Raw genomic sequence first — 19757 nt, 5'->3', positions numbered from 1 at the left:
TCTCAGTTCAGAAATATTTGCTCAACCAAGTTTATAGCTGCTCGATTCATAATAGCTAAAAACAGGAATCAACTCAGGTGCTCATCTTTGGATGAATGGATAACCAAAATGTGGTATATCTACATAATGGAATTCTACTCAGCTGTAAGAAAAAAATGACACATTGAAATTTGTAGAAAAATGGTTGAACTTGGAACAGATCATTTTAAGTGAATTCACACAATCACAGAAAGACAATCTTCACATGATCTCACTCATCTGCATTCCTGACCTGGATCAGCCCAAGTTGCTGACATAACTGAATAGCATCTTGAGGCTTGGACAATAGGGAGGGCAGGGCTTGGGGGAAAAGAAAGGGGGGGCCACAAAATCTAAACCCAAAAAAAAAGCTTTTGCACAGACAAGCATACCATAATCCTCTATCCTGGAAATCAGACTAAAAGTGGAACTCTCAAGAGGACCTTAGAGGGAGCACCTGAATCTAATAGCCCTGGAGAGAGTGAGACAAAACCTAACCTCAAATGTCTCCTGTTTCTCTTTCTTCTCTGGCTTTTTCTTTTTTCTTTTCCCTTGCCACTGGCCTGTAATTCCCTGTACCAGGATGTGGTCTACATCCACAATGAGCTGTTGATCAGAGAGACCTACTAGATCTCCCAAACAAATAAGACAGACTTCTGTCAGAGCAGTTGATTATCCACCAGCGGTTAATGGTAAGATTCTACTGCTGAAGACCCCAAATGCTATTGGCATGGACCATGGACAGACCTGGTTAGAATCCAGAGGAGATCCAGTCCTCAGATAATTAGCCCATCTGGTGCTAGGAGGCACTACATGAGCTACCAGGGGAAAGTGGCCCAACATCTGTCCAAGCAACTCAAAGTCTAAATGACTCAGAAGCAAACAACTAAACAACCTGCATCCCCAATGAGGAAGGCCTCTTCAGGAAAGGGGCAGGGAGCAGGGAGAGGATGGTACTAACATGTGATGTTTACATACAAAATATGTCCATGTCTAATAATAAAAATAAATAAATAAATAAAAATAAGAGATTCAGATTGCCTCATATCCACAATAGTCACAATATTGATTCACAATAGTCAAGAGGGATGGGTAGTGTGCATGAGTCAATGGACCCAATAAAGAATACGGTACAATGGAAAAAAAAACAAACAGTTGGCTCTATGTCTATCCAGGTAATCCACAGCACTAGACAGACAGGTCATGAGAATATTATTTCTGTATAAGAGCATGTTTTTACTTCATGTAACCATTTTATACTTCTTTTGCTAAAAATACTTGGTTTCCTTTTTGTTGAAAAAAGTGGAAGCAAAATTTTGGTACATAAGTTTCTTTGTAATATACTATCTACTGAGGTTATAAATACATAGCATATGTGCAGTTTTGTTAATGAATGTTATAATATCTACACCTCAATCTGCTATTTACTAAGTGACCACGTAGTTCTACACACACTTACACCAGAGGTTGGAGCTTTAATGCCAGTGTTATCAAGACCACGCTGCCCCATGTGGCACTCTCAGCGTGAATGCACATCCCCCATGGCCTGAGATACTTTGGTTGAGCTTGAAACTTGAGTCTCCAGCTGCCTGCCAGAGGAGGTGCCACTGAGGTTGGGTCTTGTAGCCCAGCCGTCAGCTGTGATCACAGCAGTTTGATCTCTGTCTGTTGGTGCTTTCTGGCATTTTGGTGGTGTCTCTCTGCTATTAATTTATGGAAGTGAGCCATGTTCTTTTGACATGATGGAGTTTCCCCTGGATTTTATAAGCCTGAAATAAACCTTTTCCTACCATTAAAAAAAAAAAAATCTGACCCACCAGCAGAAATAGGAATAGCTCAGCCGCCCTTAGTCTCTTTTGTTGGGCTGCGGCTCCTTTAGGATCATGGCGCCGTCGTTGTGGAAAGGGCTGGTAGGCGTTGGCCTCTTTGCTCTAGCCCATGCAGCCTTTTCTGCTGCGCAGCATCGTTCTTTTATGTGATTAACAGAAAAGGAAGACGAATCACTGCCAATAGATATAGTTCTTCAGACACTTCTGGCCTTTGCAGTTACCTGTTATGGGATAGTTCATATTGCAGGGGAATTTAAAGACACGGATGCCACTTCAGAACTAAAGAATAAGACATTTGATACCTTAAGGAATCACCCATCCTTTTATGTATTTAACCATCATGGCCAAGTACTGTTCCGGCCTTCAGATGCCGCAAATTCTTCAAACCTATATGCATTGTCCTCTAACACATCGTTGAAGTTACGAAAGCTTGATTCACTGCTCCGTTAAGTTTTTTACAAATTAAATAACAGGACAGATACAGAATTAAGTATTGGAGATTGGGGTGTCAAACACTCCCCACCAACATCAGTATTTATATTAATCTTTCAGACATAATTATAAAACTCTATGGCCCTTGTTTGTACATTGTTAATCCAATCATAAATGGTGATTAAGTTATATGTGAATGAGTCTTTGATCTTTCATATGGAGAAATTTTTTTCATTTGAAACTATTCAGATCTTTTGTAAAACTCACTATTTTGAACACATTTCCTTGAAAAGAAAATGTTAGTATTTTTGTGATTATTTATTTTCTTAGATTTCTTTTGCACTACAGTTTTTAGGAATCCTTTTGGAAATATTGTATGACTCTTGCATTTTGCAGCATGAGTTAGAGTAAAATTGTCTTCAGTTCTTATCAGACAAACTCGCCTAATGAGACCAAAATGGTGACTTCTTGGTTTGTCTTGGGTTCTCTAAAAAGTGGCTCTGCTCTGGCAGGTCCTTACCAGTTTTTAATTTCTCACGCCACCCCGCTCCCATACACCTTCTAACTAACATCAGCTGTCTTGTTTCATCACTTCTGCGATTCTGCACACAGTGAACAATTTTTGTCAAAAGGTCTGTCATGACAAATGTTTAGCAAATTCAACTTGCTATAAAGCTACTTGCGTTCTCCTCCTTTTGCTGTAAAATTTTCACTGGTCATGTAATGTAAGAATAGTTGAAGATAGACCAAAATGACTATTTGTGATCTCTTTAAGGTCTTGCCTATGTAAAAGAGTAGTATTCATTTAGGAAAACTGATTGTCACTAGCAGGTTTCACTCATTCTAAATCTATGAATTTATTTCATACTAAACTAATGAATTAGTGAACTTAAAGGAAGCCTCCTTTAATATAAAGGCAGATATAGAGAAACTGGGCCAAATATATTCTAAATATTTGGAACTAATATACTTAAATATTCTTAGAAAATAAAGGTCATTTAAGAAACTTTTGTAACTTCTGATTTTAGCTGGCTTAGCATTTTCCATCTTCACTGTATATGATCTGATGATAAGGATAAGGTTACAGGTTCTTTTTAGAAACATTTATTTGACATTTAGAAAAATATTGGCTAGCTATTTCAGCTAGGAAATTGTATGAAAGTCAGCATTTTTTAATAGTTTTTGTTGAATTATATAGGCCTAAAGGGAATAACTGTTCACAGGTTTCAGTAGCAAGCACTTCAGGCAAGAGTTATAAGATACCCTTATACATTTTTATTTGTTTGATGGAGACAGGTCTCACTATAATGATGCTCGATAGCATTTTCCCATTAGAAATGAACTGCTCCAATATTCTGTCTGGTAATGCTTAGCCCCAGAGAACAAGATCATTTTCTCTTTGGAGTTTTTTGTTCTTTTTTTAGACAGACTGGCCTCTAACTTACTATGTAAATGAGGATGACCTTGAGTTTCTAATCCTCATGCTTCTACCTCCAGAGTGCTGGGATTACGGGCATATGCTGCCACACCCAGTTTATGCAGTGCTGGGGATTGAACACAGGGCTTCATGAATTCTAGGCAAGCACTCTACCAACTGAGCTACATCCCTAGTCTCTTGTCATTGGATTTTTATTCTTTTGTCAGCTCAGTTTGTAGAACATTGACTCTGTTCTCTAATAAAAATAAACGTACATGTCTGCTTATTACCTAAAATATTTTTTTTAATTTATTTATTTATTTGAGAGCAACAGACACAGAGAGAAAGACAGATAGAGGGAGAGAGAGAGAATGGGAGCGCCAGGGCTTCTAGCCTCTGCAAACGAACTCCAGACGCGTGCGCCCCCTTGTGCATCTGGCTAACGTGGGACCTGGGGAACTGAGCCTCGAACTGGGGTCCTTAGGCTTCACAGGCAAGTGCTTAACCACTAAGCCATCTCTCCAGCCCTAAAATAATTTTTAAATATGTTTATAATATCCAAATGTGGTGACACATGCCTATAATTTTGGCATTTAGGGGCCTGAGCCACGAGGATCATGAGGCCCTGCTTCCCCTTCCTCCCAGAGGAAAAAGTGAAGCCAAGGATTAAAGCAATGTTGACAAAGTCAGAATAGCATGAAGAGGCATGCTCCTTGCATGAGGCTTATCCACCATTGCCTCACACAGCTTGGTTTGGGAGGACTTTTGTTTTACTCTCTTTGAGGTCTATCTTCCTTTCTTAATGTTTTACAGCAATGTTACTGAGAAATAATTCACATACCTCATAATTCACTCCATTCAAGGATACATTTTCCAGGTATGGTGGCTCACACCTACAATCACAAAACTTTGGGAGGAAGATCATTGTAAGTTTGAGGCCAGCCTGGTCTACATAGTTAGATACATGCCAGAGATACACAGTAAGATCTTGTCTCAAAAAAGTTAAAAAGGGGGGGCATGCTTCAGGCATTGCTTAGCAGTTAAGGCATTTGCCTGCTGCAAAGCCAAAAGACCCAGGTTTGATTCCCTAGGACCCACGTTAGCCAGATGCACAAGGGGGCGCATGTGTCTGGAGTTCGTTTGTAGTGTCTAGAGGCCCTGGCATGCCCATTCTCTCTCTCCCTCTTTCTCTGTCAAATAAATAAATAAAAATAAATTTAAAAGGGTACAATCAAGGGATTTTAATATATTGATAAAATTGTGGACCCACATCACAAATTTAGGACATTTCATTACCCTCAAAGAAACCTTGTACCCTTTAGTAGTCACCCACTTGATTTCCCTCCTGTGTGTCCCCCATCTCAGTCAACCACTAACTTAATTCCTATGCACTTACTTTTATTAATATAATGGATTTGTACAGTATCTAGTCTTGTGATGAGCTTCCTAAATATGGCTTCCTATGTGGAGTGAGAAACTCTCATCTTGCAAAATCTGTGCAGTTAAAGGAAGTGGTTGTGGGGACAAGATGCAGCTCAATGGTAGAGTGCCATGTACAAGGCTCCAGGTTCATCTGCAGCACCACAGCAGAAAAAAAGGGGTGATCAATAAATTTAAGAAGTTAATCTTCCACTGAATAGTTCTTCCTCATAACTTTATAATGTACTACTAGTTACGACATTTTGGCAGTGCTTTGAATGGGTGTTGAAATCTGTCTTTGCCTGCCCAGTCAAACTCCTGCTAACAGTGATGCTAAATAATTTGGCAAAGAGTTGGTACTGTAGTATTCAGGTGTGTCTACCTTTTCTAATAGCTTGTATGTCTTCAGCAACGTGAACTCAATTTTAAAAACTCCAATAGTTTTCTGCTGTCTTTTCCATGTATGATACTTTAAATGAGATTTGGGTGCATCATAACAATGCTAAATTAAGTATGACATTTTATTTACAATGCTGCAATAGTTTTTTATGGAATATTGTAGTTCAAAACTACAGCGATGTGAGCTAGTTAAAGGCAACGGTTGAGATGATATTAGTGACACTCAGAAGTATGAGAAATGTGTAACAATCAGTTTTTTAGAATACAGGAACTCTCCTTAGTAACCAGGGAAGCAGCCAAGTACTGTTGGCTCAGCTGCTGAAGATGCCAATGGGTGAACTGGAGACTAATATGTGCCCTAATTCCCTAATAATTGTTTCCTAGGTGTTGTGGCTTATTTTTGAATGACATAACAGCATCTTTCTGGTTGTATGTGGCCTGTTTCCATAATGTTTTGAGTAGTGTTTGTTGTGAGCATTGATGCCTGTAACACCAAGCTAAACCCATGTTTGGATATGTTTCCTTTCCTTAAATGACCTTGCCTTGTCCAATAAATAAACGATTGTCTCAAAAAAAATCTAAACAAAGTTCTGCATCTTTAACCATCAGGGACACGCACCTTAAAACTACTTTGAGATTCCATCTCACTCCTATCAGAATGGCTATTATCAAGAAAACAAACTGTTAACCCAGAATTCCTGAGAATAAAGACCACCAACCACAAAATATGGCCAAATTGAAGCAAGTCTTTAATTGTGCACAATAGAGCTGGTCCAGAGGCTGCCTCCCTAAGGCGGGGTGTAGAAAGCAGCCCCAAGTCAGTTTCTCAGGCTCTTTTTATAGGGCAAAACCATAGAAACCACAGGGTAGGGGGTTTTCAGAGCGAGCAAGCATGGTGACAGAAACAGACCACTTAAACTACTTCCCAGAATATTATGAATGCACGATCCTGGGAACAGTAGCCAGGGAACAATCTGTGGCCCCAGCTCAGCCATAGAAACTTTGAGAAACAGAAACTTAATTTAGCCGTTATATCAAAATGGCTCTTACTGTTTAAATGGAGTCAGGTTGGCTCTTCACAGATGACAATGCTGGCGAGGATGTGGAAAAAGAGGAGCCCTTCTACACTGCTGGTGGGAATGCAGTCTGGTCCAGCCATCATGGAAATCAGGGTGGAGGTTCCTAAGACAGGTAAAAATAGATTTACATATGAGCTATCTATGCCACTCCTAGGCGTATATCCTAAGGATTCATTGTACTACTTCAGAGACATTTGCACATCCATGTTTATTGCTGCTCTATTCACAGTAGCTAGGAAATGGAACCAGCCTAGATGTCCCTCAACCTGTGAATAGATAATTAAGATGTGGTGTATTCGTACCATAGAGTTCTATTATCAGTAAAGAAAAATGAAATTCACAGGGAAATGGATGGACCTGGAAAGGGTTATACTTAGTGAGATAAACCTGGCTCAGAAAAACAAACCCTACATGTTCTCTCTTATATGTGAAGCATAGCTACAAATGTTTGAACTTGTATGTGAGTTGAAATAAAACTTGGTAGCAGATGGCAGTAATCTGGAAAGGGTTTATAAGGGAGGGAAGAGAGGGGAGAACTTAAGGGGATGGTATTATATATATGCAAGTAGATGAACAGATTACTGGAGGTAGAAAGGCCTAAATGAGGTCAGGGGAAGAGATTGAGTAAAGGGAGGGGGAGGTTAGCCAAAATATAAGAGGGTATGAATAAGCCATATGGAATCCTACTTTTTGGACAATGGTGCACCCAGAAGCCATAGATTGTTACTAGAAAATTTTCAGTGCCAGGGATGGGAAACCTTCCAGTGAGTTGTTGGCCAGGGAGGCCAATGATGCTCCCAAAACATTACAGGTATTGCCATGGCTCTTAGTTTTCCACCAAGAATAGATGGTAAGACCCTATTGCTGAAGACTCCACATGCTTGGGATACAAGGTCACTGAGAAATCTTGCTGGAGCTGAGCTGAAAGCCTTCTCCCTGAATCCCTGTAGAACAGTACACACAAAGCTAGAAAAAGCTATGCTACATGCAGTTCCATGGAATAAAGAGATGTCATCAGTGGGGATAAACAACAGTGGACACAAGCCTCAAGTTTGGCCAGCCAGACCAAAGAAGCCAACAGCTGTAATAGTGGCATGTCTGGTATGGGGGAAACCAACTGCTCTCTAATTGGACTGGAGGCCTGCTCCATGGAAGGGAATACCTGCCAGGTACTGAAAACCTATGACAGAGGAGCTGTCATGAGCCCTAGGGGTGTAACACCTGCTGATGTCTGGAGAAAGGCATATATTATGCCCACCAAACTACCCAGTAAGCACTTTACTTAATGTTCATACCCATATATTAATGCTACTCTCACTATTGGTTAGAGGAGCTTCTCTTTTCAGATGGTGGTGACCTCTGGGATGACTGAGAAGGCACCACAGTGCTTACAGTAGTGTCAAAGGAGTGTTCAGCAATGAAACATCTCGATCACACCTTCCAAGGCTCAGAGTCCAATGTGGAAGAGGTGGCAGAAAGAATGTAAGAGCTGAAGGAAGGAAAGAACTCCTTACAATGTGCTCCTCCAGACACAAAATGGCCTGGATATCCATGGCCTCACAGTGCCTGACACTACCTACACAACATAATCATAATAGGAGGAAAAGATCATGACATCAAAATAAAAGAGACTGATTGAGGGGGGAGGGGATATGATGGAGAATGGAGTTGTGAAGTGGAAGGTGGGGGTTGGGAATTACCATGCTTTACTGTCTATAATTATGGAAGTTGTCAATAATAAAAAATACTGGAAAAAAATTCCCACCTATCAGTGAGAGGGCTTCTGCAGTAAGCGTTGTTAGTTTATGGTGTACCTATGGAAAGCCCAGGGCATTGGAAGGCCCACCCTGCATGGCCTCCTTGGGCCACAGCCCATAAAACAGAACCAAGATTTGGCATGGCAGCAGCGTATGATGGACCTGGAGCCCAACACTTGGGAGGGATAGGAGCAGGGCTGGTCAAGCCCCTTATCCTCAGGGTACATGGTAGGATCCTGTCCAGGGTCCCCAGTAGCTGGCAGTTTTCCCACTCCCAACCACATAGACCATCTGGAATGAGAAGATGCATGAGTGACCAAGAGCCACGGCAGACTGTCCCTTCTCTACTTCTTAGTCACCAGCCCAGGCAGGGAGCCCCAAGCTGGACTACTGGCTCTGGGGCTGAGCTGAAGTAGACTGGCATGTTTCCTCCAGCCCACACTTTCTCTCCTTCCACATGAGCCATTAGCAAAGAAATACCCTCAAGTTCCTAGAACCCCAAGTATTCACTTACACATTCTCAAGAGTTGGGGTTGCAATGGAGAGGTGGCTTAGCAGTTAAGGTGTTTGACTGCAAAGCCTAAGGACCCAGGTTCAGTTCTCCAGGACCCATGTAAGCCACATGCACATGGTGATGAATGCATCTGGAGTTCATTTGCAGTGGTGAAGGCACCATGAGCTCATTTTCTCTCTCTCTCTCTCTCTCTCTTTCTCTCTCTCTCTCACCCAGCCTCTCCCCACCTCCCACTGTAATAAATAAATCTTTAAAAGAAGAGTGGGGGAAAGCACAGGAAGATACTAGCCATTAGTGGGCAGTGTGATGTTGAAACACAGGGAGGTGTACCACACACTGTAAGGTGGTCTCACTGTCTTTCACTGCAGGATCTGTGCAGTTCCACACACTGGTCGATAGTCCCACTGTCTTCCACAGCAGGATCTGTGCAGTTCCACACACTGGTCGATGGTCCCACTGTCTTCCACAGCAGGATCTGTGTGGTTCCACACACTGGTAGATGGTCCCACTGTCTTCCACTGCAGGATCTGTGCGGTTCCACACACTGGTAGATGGTTCCACTATCTTTCACTGCAGGATCTGTGCAGTTCCACACACTGGTCGATGGTCCCACTGTCTTCCACAGCAGGATCTGTGCAGTTCCACACACTGGTCGATAGTCCCACTGTCTTCCACAGCAGGATCTGTGCAGTTCCACACACTGGCAGTTGGTCCCACTGTCTTCCACTGCAGGATCTGTGCAGTTCCACACACTGGTCGATAGTCCCACTGTCTTTCACTGCAGGATCTGTGCAGTTCCACACACTGGTCGATGGTCCCACTGTCTTCCACAGAGGATCTGTGCAGCTCCACACACTGGTAGATGGTCCCACTGTCTTCCACAGCAGAATCTGTGCAGCTCCACACACTGGTCGATGGTCCCACTGTCTTCCACAGAAGGATCTGTGCAGTTCCACACACTGGTCGATGGTCCCACTGTCTTCCACTGCAGGATCTGTGCAGTTCCACACACTGGTCGATGGTCCCACTGTCTTCCACTGCAGGATCTGTGCAGTTCCACACACTGGTAGATGGTCCCACTGTCTTCCACTGCAGGATCTGTGCGGTTCCACACACTGGTCGATGGTCCCACTGTCTTCCACTGCAGGATCTGTGCGGTTCCACACACTGGTCGATGGTCCCACTGTCTTTCACTGCAGGATCTGTGCGGTTCCACACACTGGTCGATGGTCCCACTGTCTTCCACAGCAGGATCTGTGCGGTTCCACACACTGGTAGATGGTCCCACTGTCTTCCACTGCAGGATCTGTGCAGTTCCACACACTGGTCGATGGTCCCACTGTCTTTCACTGCAGGATCTGTGCAGTTCCACACACTGGTCGATGGTCCCACTGTCTTCCACAGCAGGATCTGTGCAGTTCCACACACTGGTCAATGGTCCCACTGTCTTCCACTGCAGGATCTGTGCGGTTCCACACACTGGTAGATGGTTCCACTATCTTTCACTGCAGGATCTGTGCAGTTCCACACACTGGTCGATGGTCCCACTGTCTTCCACAGCAGGATCTGTGCAGTTCCACACACTGGTCGATAGTCCCACTGTCTTCCACAGCAGGATCTGTGCGGTTCCACACACTGGTCGATGGTCCCACTGTCTTCCACAGCAGGATCTGTGTGGTTCCACACACTGGTCGATGGTCCCACTGTCTTTCACTGCAGGATCTGTGCAGCTCCACACACTGGTCGATGGTCCCACTGTCTTCACTGCAGGATCTGTGCAGTTCCACACACTGGTAGATGGTCCCACTGTCTTTCACTGCAGGATCTGTGCAGTTCCACACACTGGCAGAAGGTCCCACTGTCTTCCACAGTCAGCTTCCCTTTCAAGTGGCTGGTAACATTGAACGTGCTGTCCTCATTCTTCACAGTGGCACCAGTGACAACACCCTCTGTAATGTTTTGGAAATTCACATCTTTTGGGGTTCTCTTCTCCCACTTTATGCTAATAATTTCTGGGAAGAATTAGACAAATTACATAGATTGTGAGACTTTTCCTTATCTGTCTCCATGGCTTGTTGCACAATCACTGTGGCTTCTGGGTGAGCTGCCACGGGAAGGGAAGTAATCACCATTTTCTCTTCTCACACCACACTGACTGGCCTCTTCCTCACTTACACACCTCAGCATCACTGTTACAGCCGGCTGAAAGACAGAAAACACACCCCATCCACACATTACAAAGATAGACACTTAGAAAAAAAAAAATATATATATATATATATCCAGATGTGGTGGCACATGCCTTTAATCCCAGCACTTGGGAGGCAGAGGTAGGAGGATTGCTGAGAGTTGGAGGCCATCCTGAGACTACATAGCAAATTCCAGGTCTGCCTGAGCTACAGTGAGCCCCTACCTCACAAAAAGATAAAATAAAATAAAATATAATAAAATAAAATAAAATAAGGACTCTCAGGCCAGGCATTGTGCAGGCCTGTAATCCCAGAATTTGAGTGGTCAAAACAGAAAGACAGCAAGTACAAGGCCAGCCCAGGCAACAGCATGGGTCCAAGGTGAGTGTGGGCATGTTGGTGACTCCATCTCAAAATTGAAAAGGAAAAGAAAATTATATAAGGAAAGCTGGTGATGTGGCTTAGCAGTGGAGTATCTGCCTAGCGTGCTCAAGATTCCAAGTTCAATACCCAGGACCTCAGAGAAGAGTAAAACAAAAGGTCAGGAGGTCAGGTCTCTGGGACCCTAGTAGGGCTCCAATCATGCACCAGCAATGGCCTGTTTACTGTTTACTACACCACGATGCCTTGAGGGTATATAAGGGACTTACTCAATTCCTTCATGGTAGGTAGGGACTTACTTATCATCAGTCCCCTTTTGGACCCATGCTAAGTCTTAAGAAAAGTAAGTGAACTGAAGAGGAGACTTTGTAGTTAAATATTCCGTATGCTGGGCTGGAGAGATAGCTTAGCAGTTAAGCACTTGCCTGTGAAGCCTAAGGACCCTGGTTCAAGGCTCGATTCCCCAGGACCCACGTTAGCCAGATGCACAAGGTGGTGCATGCATCTGGACTTTGTTTGCAGTGGCTGGAGGCCCTGGTGCGCCCATTGTGTGTGTGTGTGTGTGTGTGTGTGTGTTTCCATCTTTCTATGTCTGTCTCTCTCAAATAAATAAAAATAAACAAAAATATATTCTGTATGCTGACATACCCTCCACAGGAACTTGTAAAGCAGAGTTTATTAAACTCCTTTGTCCGACACCTTCCAGATTCTAAAAACAGCCTTGGTACAAGGTTATAGTACAGACTACTAATTCTAAATATTTTTGCCCGGAAGTGACATGTCCAGGTGAAAGTTGTATTTCCCAGCTTCTACTACAGGAGGAGCAGCAATGAGACCCTGGGGTCCGGTCGCTCCGACACACTCTACTGTGGCCAAAGGCCTCATGGGCTCAGCAGGTAAGAGCACTTGCAATACAAGGGTGACCTGGGTTGGATTCTCAGCACCAGCTCACACAGAAGAAGTCAGTCATGGGGATGAAGAGACGGCTCAGTAGTTAAGGCACTTGCCTACAAAGCTGAATGACCCAGGGTCCAATTCCAAATACCCATGTATAAAGACAGATGCACAAAGTGGCATATGTGTCTGGAGTTGGTTTGCAGTGGCTAGAGGCCCCGGCACCTCCAATCTCTCAATCTCTCTCTCTCTCTCTTTCTTCTCTCTGTCTCTTTCTGTCTGCAAATCAATAAACAAAAATATTTTTTAAATCTATTTAAAATGAAAACAGTTATGGGGCTGGAGAGATGGCTTAGCACTTGCCTGCAAAGCCGACAGACCCAAGTTCATTTCCCCAGTGCCCAAGTAAACCAGATGTACAAGGTGACACATGCGTCTGGAATTTGTTTGCAGGGCTGGGGACCCCAGTGTGCTCCCTCTCTCTCTCTCTCTCTCTCCATTTCTCTCTCTCTCTCTTCTCTCTCAAATAAAAAATTAAATAAAAATAAAAGTTATGAAAGCACACAACTATAACTCCAGAACTAGTGGGGGGCAGGAGGATTGCTGTGGCATCCTGGTCAGCCAGTCTGAATGAAAAATAGTGCAGGAGCTGGAGAGATGGCTCAGAGGTTAAGCCACTTGTCAACAAAGCCTAATGACCCATGTTCAGTTCCCCAGTACCCACATAAAGCCAGATGCACAAAGAGGCACATGCAACAGGAGTTTGTTTGCAGTGGCTAAAAGCACTGGAGCACCCATTCTCTCTCTCTATGCCAGGAGTAGTGATGCATGCCTTTAATCTCAACACACAAGAGGCAGAAGTAGGAGGATTGCTATGAGTTTGAGGTCAGCTTTAGCTAGAGCAAGACCCTATCTCAAAAGAAAAAATGGGAAGAATACCTTCCAATAAATATCCTTAAGTAAAAACTTATTTTATTGGTTTGATACCAGTAAAATAATCGTCAAAAAGGCCAAGTTCAGTGGCACACACCTGTAATCCCAACATTTGGGAGATGAAAGAAGGAGAGTCAGGAGTTCAAGGTCATCCTTAGAAACATAAGGAGCTCAAGGATAGTTAAAATAAAATTATGGGCTGGACATGGTGGCGCACCCCTTTAATCCCAGCACTCGAAAGGCAGAGGTAGAAGGATCACCGAGAGTTCGAGGGCACCCTGAGACTACATCATGAATTCCAGGTCAGCCTAAGCTAGAGTGAAATCCTACCTCAAAATACAAACAACAAAAAAATGAAATTATGGGGATCTGGAGAGATGGCTTAGCTATTAAGATACTTGTCTGCAAAGCCACAGGACCCAGGTTCTATTCCCCAGGAACCATGTAAGCCAGATAAACAAGGTGGTGCATGCATCTTGGAGTTCATTTGCAGCTGCTGGAGGCCCTGGTGTGCCTATTCTCTCTATTTACCTCCCCCTCTCCCTCTTCCTCTCCCTCCCCCGCCCTCAAATAAATAAATAAAAATAATTTTAGAAAGAAAAAAATGAAATCACGGAGGAAAAAATGAAATCATGGGCTGGAGAGATGGCACAGCAGTTAAGGCACTTGCCTACAAAGCCTAAGGACCTGCGGTCAATTCCCCAGTAGCCACAGAAAGCCAGATGCACAGGGTGACACATTTTCTGGAGTTCGTTTGCAGTGGCTGGAGGCCCTGGCATGCCCATTTTCTCTCTCTCTCTCTTTCTCTCTCTCTCCATATATATATATATGTATATATATATATATATATATATATATATATATATATGCCTCTTTCTATCTCTTAAATAAATAAAATTAAATTTAAATTTAAAAAATAAAATATTTTCACTGGAGAGATTCTTAGCACTTGCCTGCAAAGCCAAAGGACCCTGGTTCAGTTCCCCAGGACCCACACAAGGCAGATGGCACAGGGTGGGGCATGCGTCTGGAGTTCGTTGCAGCAGCTGAAGGCCCTGGCATACCCATTCCTTCTCTATCTGCTTCTTTCTCATTCTCTCTGTCTCTTTCCCTCTCAAGTAAATAAATAATATTTTAGCTGGGCATGGTGGTGCATGCCTTTAATCCCAGCAGTTGGGAAACAGAGGTAGGAGGATCTCAATGAGTTCGAGGCCACCCTAAGACTACATAGTTAATTCCAGGTCAGCCTGGACCACAAAGAGAGCCTACCTCGAAAAACCAAATATATATTTTAAAAATATATATAGGGCTGGAGAGATGGTTTAGCGGTTAAGCGCTTGCCTGTGAAGCCTAAGGACCCCGGTTCGAGGCTTGGTTCCCCAGGTCCCACGTTAGCCAGATGCACAAGGGGGCGCACGCATCTGGAGTTCGTTTGCAGAGGCTGGAAGCCCTGGCGGGCCCATTCTCTCTCTCTCCCTCTATCTGTCTTGCTCTCTGTGTCTGTCGCTCTCAAATAAATAAATAAATAATAAATAAATAAATAAAAATATATAAAAATTAGGGCTGGAGAGATGGCTTAGTGGTTAAGCGCTTGCCTGTGAAGCCTAAGGACCCCGGTTCGAGGCTCGATTCCCCAGGACCCACGTTAGCCCAATGCACAAGGGGGCGCACACGCCTGGAGTTCGTATGCACTGGCTGGAGGCCCTGGTGCACCCATTCTCTCTCTATCTGCCTCTTTCTCTCTGTGTTGTTCTCAGATTAAAAAAATAAATAAATAAAATGAACAACAAAAAAAAGAACTGGGAATGGTTCCTGATGGCCATCCTAAATCAGGCTCCATCGCAATGGAAAATCTACAGACAAGTTTCTGCTTGGTTAAGGGTCAGATCAAAAACTGAATGGGTGGGGCATGGTGGTGCACACCTTTAATCCCAGCACTTGGGAGGCAGAGGTAGGAGGATCCCCATGAGTTCGAGGCCACTGTGAGACTATGTAGTGAATTCCAGGTCAGCCTGGGCTAAACTGAGATCTTACCATGAAAAAAAAAAAACTGAATGGGGTGAGAGAGGAGGAAAAACTGTACTTCCGTGCCTGAACCATTGAATTTTTTAAAATATTTTTATTTTTATTTATTTGAGAGGAAATGAGGAAGAGAGAGAGAATGGGTGCACCAGGGCTTCCAGCCACTGCAAACGAACTACAGATGTGTGCGCCCCCTTGTACATCTGACTTACATGGGTCCTGGGGAATCGAACCCAGGCCCTTTGGCTTTGCAGTCAAATGCATTAACCGCTAAGCCATCTCTCCAGCCTCCCTGAATCACTGAATTTAAATCCCAGTTTGAAACACACTTTGACACAATTTCATTTAAGTAGTCAGAGCTCTCTGGGTGGACTGGCATCATTTTCCTCTCTGTATTCCCAAGAAAACATCCGTCACCTACTTTTTTTTTTTTCTTGCTTCTTCCATCTCAAGTCCTTCCCAACTCACTGCTCATCCCTTCCGATAGCTCCACAGAGCTCACCCAGACTGTTTTAGAAGGAAATCTATTTCTTGTTCTTAGGCTGGAGGAGAAAAGAGACTCTGTTTGCCCCAAGTCTTAGATTCTGTTCTCCGAGAATTTTTACTGCAGCAAATAAATACAGTGTGTGATGGGATATACACATATTGTTCAAGGTGTACTTCAGACCAGCTTCATATCTTAAAGGTCCTGGGAATACTTCCGTTCAATGCTCCGTCCTGTGGGCTGATCACATTAATTGATGCACAAAGACTATGGAATACTTTATTGAGGCCACAAGCTCCAAAACACGGAATTTCATAGTGTTTACAGTGACATTATCCTAATGCATAAGCAGAACCAAAACAGTTGCAAAATCTGTTAAAATTTATCTTCGAAAATTTAAATATTTTCTGAGTGAGTCATAAGTATTTGTATGCATTACTCTTTTTTTCCCAATAAGCAACTGAGTTAAGTTTAGAGGAAGACAAAGAGGCTGAGCTCGCGGCGCAGTTGGCAGAACTGAGACAGACCGGACCTCGCTGAGGCCGACAGGGAAGACCTCCACGACGACCCGGACAGGAACGGGAGGCACCACCGAAAGCAGTGATGACCGCAGAGCGGAAGCCGCGGGTTTTGAAGCCATCAAAGCCTCCTGCGGAGTGGACGCTGTGGACGCCGGGCTGCGCCCCAGCAGGGCGTGTGCTTACTGCCCGAACACCTAACTGCGTGGAGATGACTAGGCGTCTGTTCACTTGTTGGTCAGAGAAAATGAGAAATTATATATTAGTACATAATTTTTTGTTTCCCAAATGAATGAAACTGGATGTTGCTTTGTACTTTTTATTTTATTCAGTCAGCTTGGAAACTACAATACTATGTAATTTCAATACATAGTCTACCTATATTTCTAATGCAAATTTAACAATTGTAACTTTTTAAAAGTTGCATTATGTGATATATTGTTATCCATATTTAATTTTTTTAACTTCTTTTTTTTTTTTTTTTTTTTTTTTTTTCGATTTTTTGAGGTAGGGTCTCACCCTAGCCCAGGCTGACCTGGAATTCACTATGGAGTCTCAGAGTGATTTTGAACTCATGGCGATCCTCCTACCTCTGCCTCCCAAGTGCTGGGATTAAAGGTGCCACCATGCCAAGTTTCAATTATTTTTTAATTTTATTTTTTTTATTGACAACTTCCAAAATTGTAGACAATAACCCATGGTAATTCCCTCCTCTCCCACTTTTCCTTTTAAAACTACACTCTCCATCATACCCTTTCCCCCTTCAATCAGTCTTTTAGTTTGATGTCATGATCTTTTCCTCCTATTATGATGGTCTTGTGTGGTAGTGTCAGGCACTGTGAGGTCATGGATATCCAGGCCATTTTGTGTCTGAAGAAGCACGTTGTAAGGAGTCCTATCCTTCCTTTGACTCTTACATTCTTTCCACCACCTCTTCCACAATGGACCCTGAGCCTTGGAAGGTGTGATAGAGATATTGCAGTGCTAAGCACTCCTCTGTCACTTCTTTTCACACCATGGTGCTTTCTGAGTCATCCCAAGTTCACTGCCATCTGAAGAGAAGCTTCTCTAACCAAAAGTGAGAGGTGGGGGCTGGAAAGATGGCTTAGCAGTTAAGGTTCTTGCCTGCATTGCCAAAGAACCCAGGTTCAACTCCCCAGGACCCAAGTAAGCCAGATGCACAAGGGGGCACATGCATCTGGAATTTGTTTGCTGTGGCTGGAGGCCCTGGTGCACCCATTTTCTCTCTCTCCCTGCCCATTTCTATAGCTGTCTCTCAAATAAGTAAATAAAAATAAATTATTTTTTTAAAGTCAGAGTGGCATTAATATATGGGTATGAACATTAAGAGAAGCACTTACCGGGCAGTTTGATGAGCATAGTATGTACATGTGGCCAGACAGCAGCAGACGTTACACCCCTAGGGCTCATGACTTCCCCTGTTGTAGGTTTTCAGCTTCAGGGATGTATTCCCTCCCATGGAGTGGACCTCAGTCCAAATAGAGAGCGGTTGGTTTCCACCATGACAGACATGCCACTATTGTACCCATTGACTCATTTGGCCTGGCTGACCAAATTTAAGGCTTGCAGTGTCCACTGTTGAGTATCTCCATTGGTGATTTCTCTCTCTCCCATTTAAGCAGATTTGGTGGCGCACGCCTTTAATCCCAGCACTCGGGAGGCACAGGTAGGAGGTCAGTCTGAGCTAGAGTGAGACCCTACCTCAAACACTTTTCAAAATGTCTGAATATATTTTACAGGCCTCCCAGTGTACCAGTTGGAAAATACCATTCTGGTCAGTGTTTATTTTAAATTTTATTAAAATTAGGAAATGCATATTTGTTATACTTTGTTTTTCTTTTTTTTTCTCTCTTGGTGGTACAGGGGATGGAGCCCAGGGCTTTGGGCATACTAGGTAGTGTGCCACTGACCTTGGCCCCCAGCCCCTTGTAGTTTTCTGAGGAAAAAGACACATTAAGTCAGGGGTGGTGGCACACACCTTTAATCTCAGCACTTGGGAGGCAGAGGTAGGAGGATCATTGTGAGTTTAAGGCCAGCCTGGGACTACATAGTGAATTCCAGGTCAGCCTGGGCTAGAGGGAGACCCTACCTCGAAACCCCCCAAAATATAATAATAAATAAATAAGTGAAAAGACACACTAGTGTTGGATGAAGCTTGCAAACCACTTCAATGATAGAGGCATAGAGCCCATGTGCCTTAGCGGGGGCGGGGGGGAGGTCACATACCAGTGAAAACCTATCCCAGCATCCCTGGGGTCCCTGCTTCCTATCTCCCCTGAGGAGTGCAGAGACAACAGCAACAGGAGAGTGTGACAAACACTGGCAAGGGGACACTGGCTATAAAACCCATAAGCCCGCCCCCAACAATACACTGCCTTCAGGGGGTGTTAATTCCCAAATCTCCATCAGCTGGGAACCTAGCATTCAGAACACATAAGTTTATGGGGAACACCTGAATCAAACCACCACATTCCGCCCCTGGCCCATAAACTGATATCCATACATGACATAAAATATAATGAATGACTCCTTACAATGCAGCTGTGCAGACAGAAATTGGCCTCATTACCCACAACCTCACAGTGCCTAGCAATACCTTCTTCACAAGATCCTCATAATAGGAGAAAAAGACGATATCAAAATAAAAGAGAGACTAACAGAGGGAGGGAGGGGATATGATGAAGAGTGGAGTTGTGAAGGGGAAAGTGGGGGAGGCGAGGGAATTACTGTGGTTTATTGTCTGTAAGTATAGAAGTTGTCAATAATAGGGCTGGAAAGATGGCTTAGCGGTTAAGCACTTGCCTGTGAAGCCTAAGGACCCCGGTTCAAGGCTCGATTCCCCAGGACCCACGTTAGCCAGATGCACAAGGGGGCGCACGCGTCTGGAATTCGTCTGCAGTGGCTAGAAGCCCTGGCGCACCCACTCTCTTCCCTCCCTCTCTTTCTCTCTCTCTCCCTCTTTCTCTCTGTCTGTTGCTCTCAAATAAAGAAATAAAAATATTTTTAAAAAAAAATAAAAAAGTTTAAAAAACCAAGTTGTCAATAATAAAGTTATGCTTAAAAAATAAATAAAAATAAAATACAATGCATTCAGTCCAAATTTTTAAAACCCCATATTTTATCACTTCCATTGATGTTCATACATCCCCATAGTCCAAGACCTTTAAACTGAGCCATAATACCAAAAAATTCCCCCCAAAAAACCCATAATGGCACAGAATAAACATTCACACTGCAAAATACGGCATTGGGCATAGCAAAGAAATACTCAAGCAATAAAAGATTTAAACAGGGTAAACATCAAAGTCTAGCCACAAGTGCAACAACTCTAATCAGTGACAAGTCACCAAGTCTGATAATTCTAACCAGCAAAAAGTCTCTGGAGTTCCAATTCTGCCCCTCCAGCTAGGCTACTCACAGTTCTAGAAAACTTTATCCAGGGCCGGCAGCT

The 19757-nt window shown here is 43.5% G+C and overlaps 1 pseudogene; it reads left to right on the top strand.

The window, feature by feature from the left end:
• The first annotated feature begins 1843 nt into the window (after positions 1-1843).
• Positions 1844-2297, top strand: LOC123459544 (annotated as a pseudogene).
• The last annotated feature ends 17460 nt before the right edge of the window (positions 2298-19757 follow it).

The sequence above is a fragment of the Jaculus jaculus genome, chromosome 3, assembly GCF_020740685.1.
Source record: "Jaculus jaculus isolate mJacJac1 chromosome 3, mJacJac1.mat.Y.cur, whole genome shotgun sequence".
Lineage (NCBI taxonomy): Eukaryota > Metazoa > Chordata > Mammalia > Rodentia > Dipodidae > Jaculus > Jaculus jaculus.
Note: the sequence above shows the minus strand (reverse complement) of the source record. Positions and strands in the feature narration are given on the sequence as shown.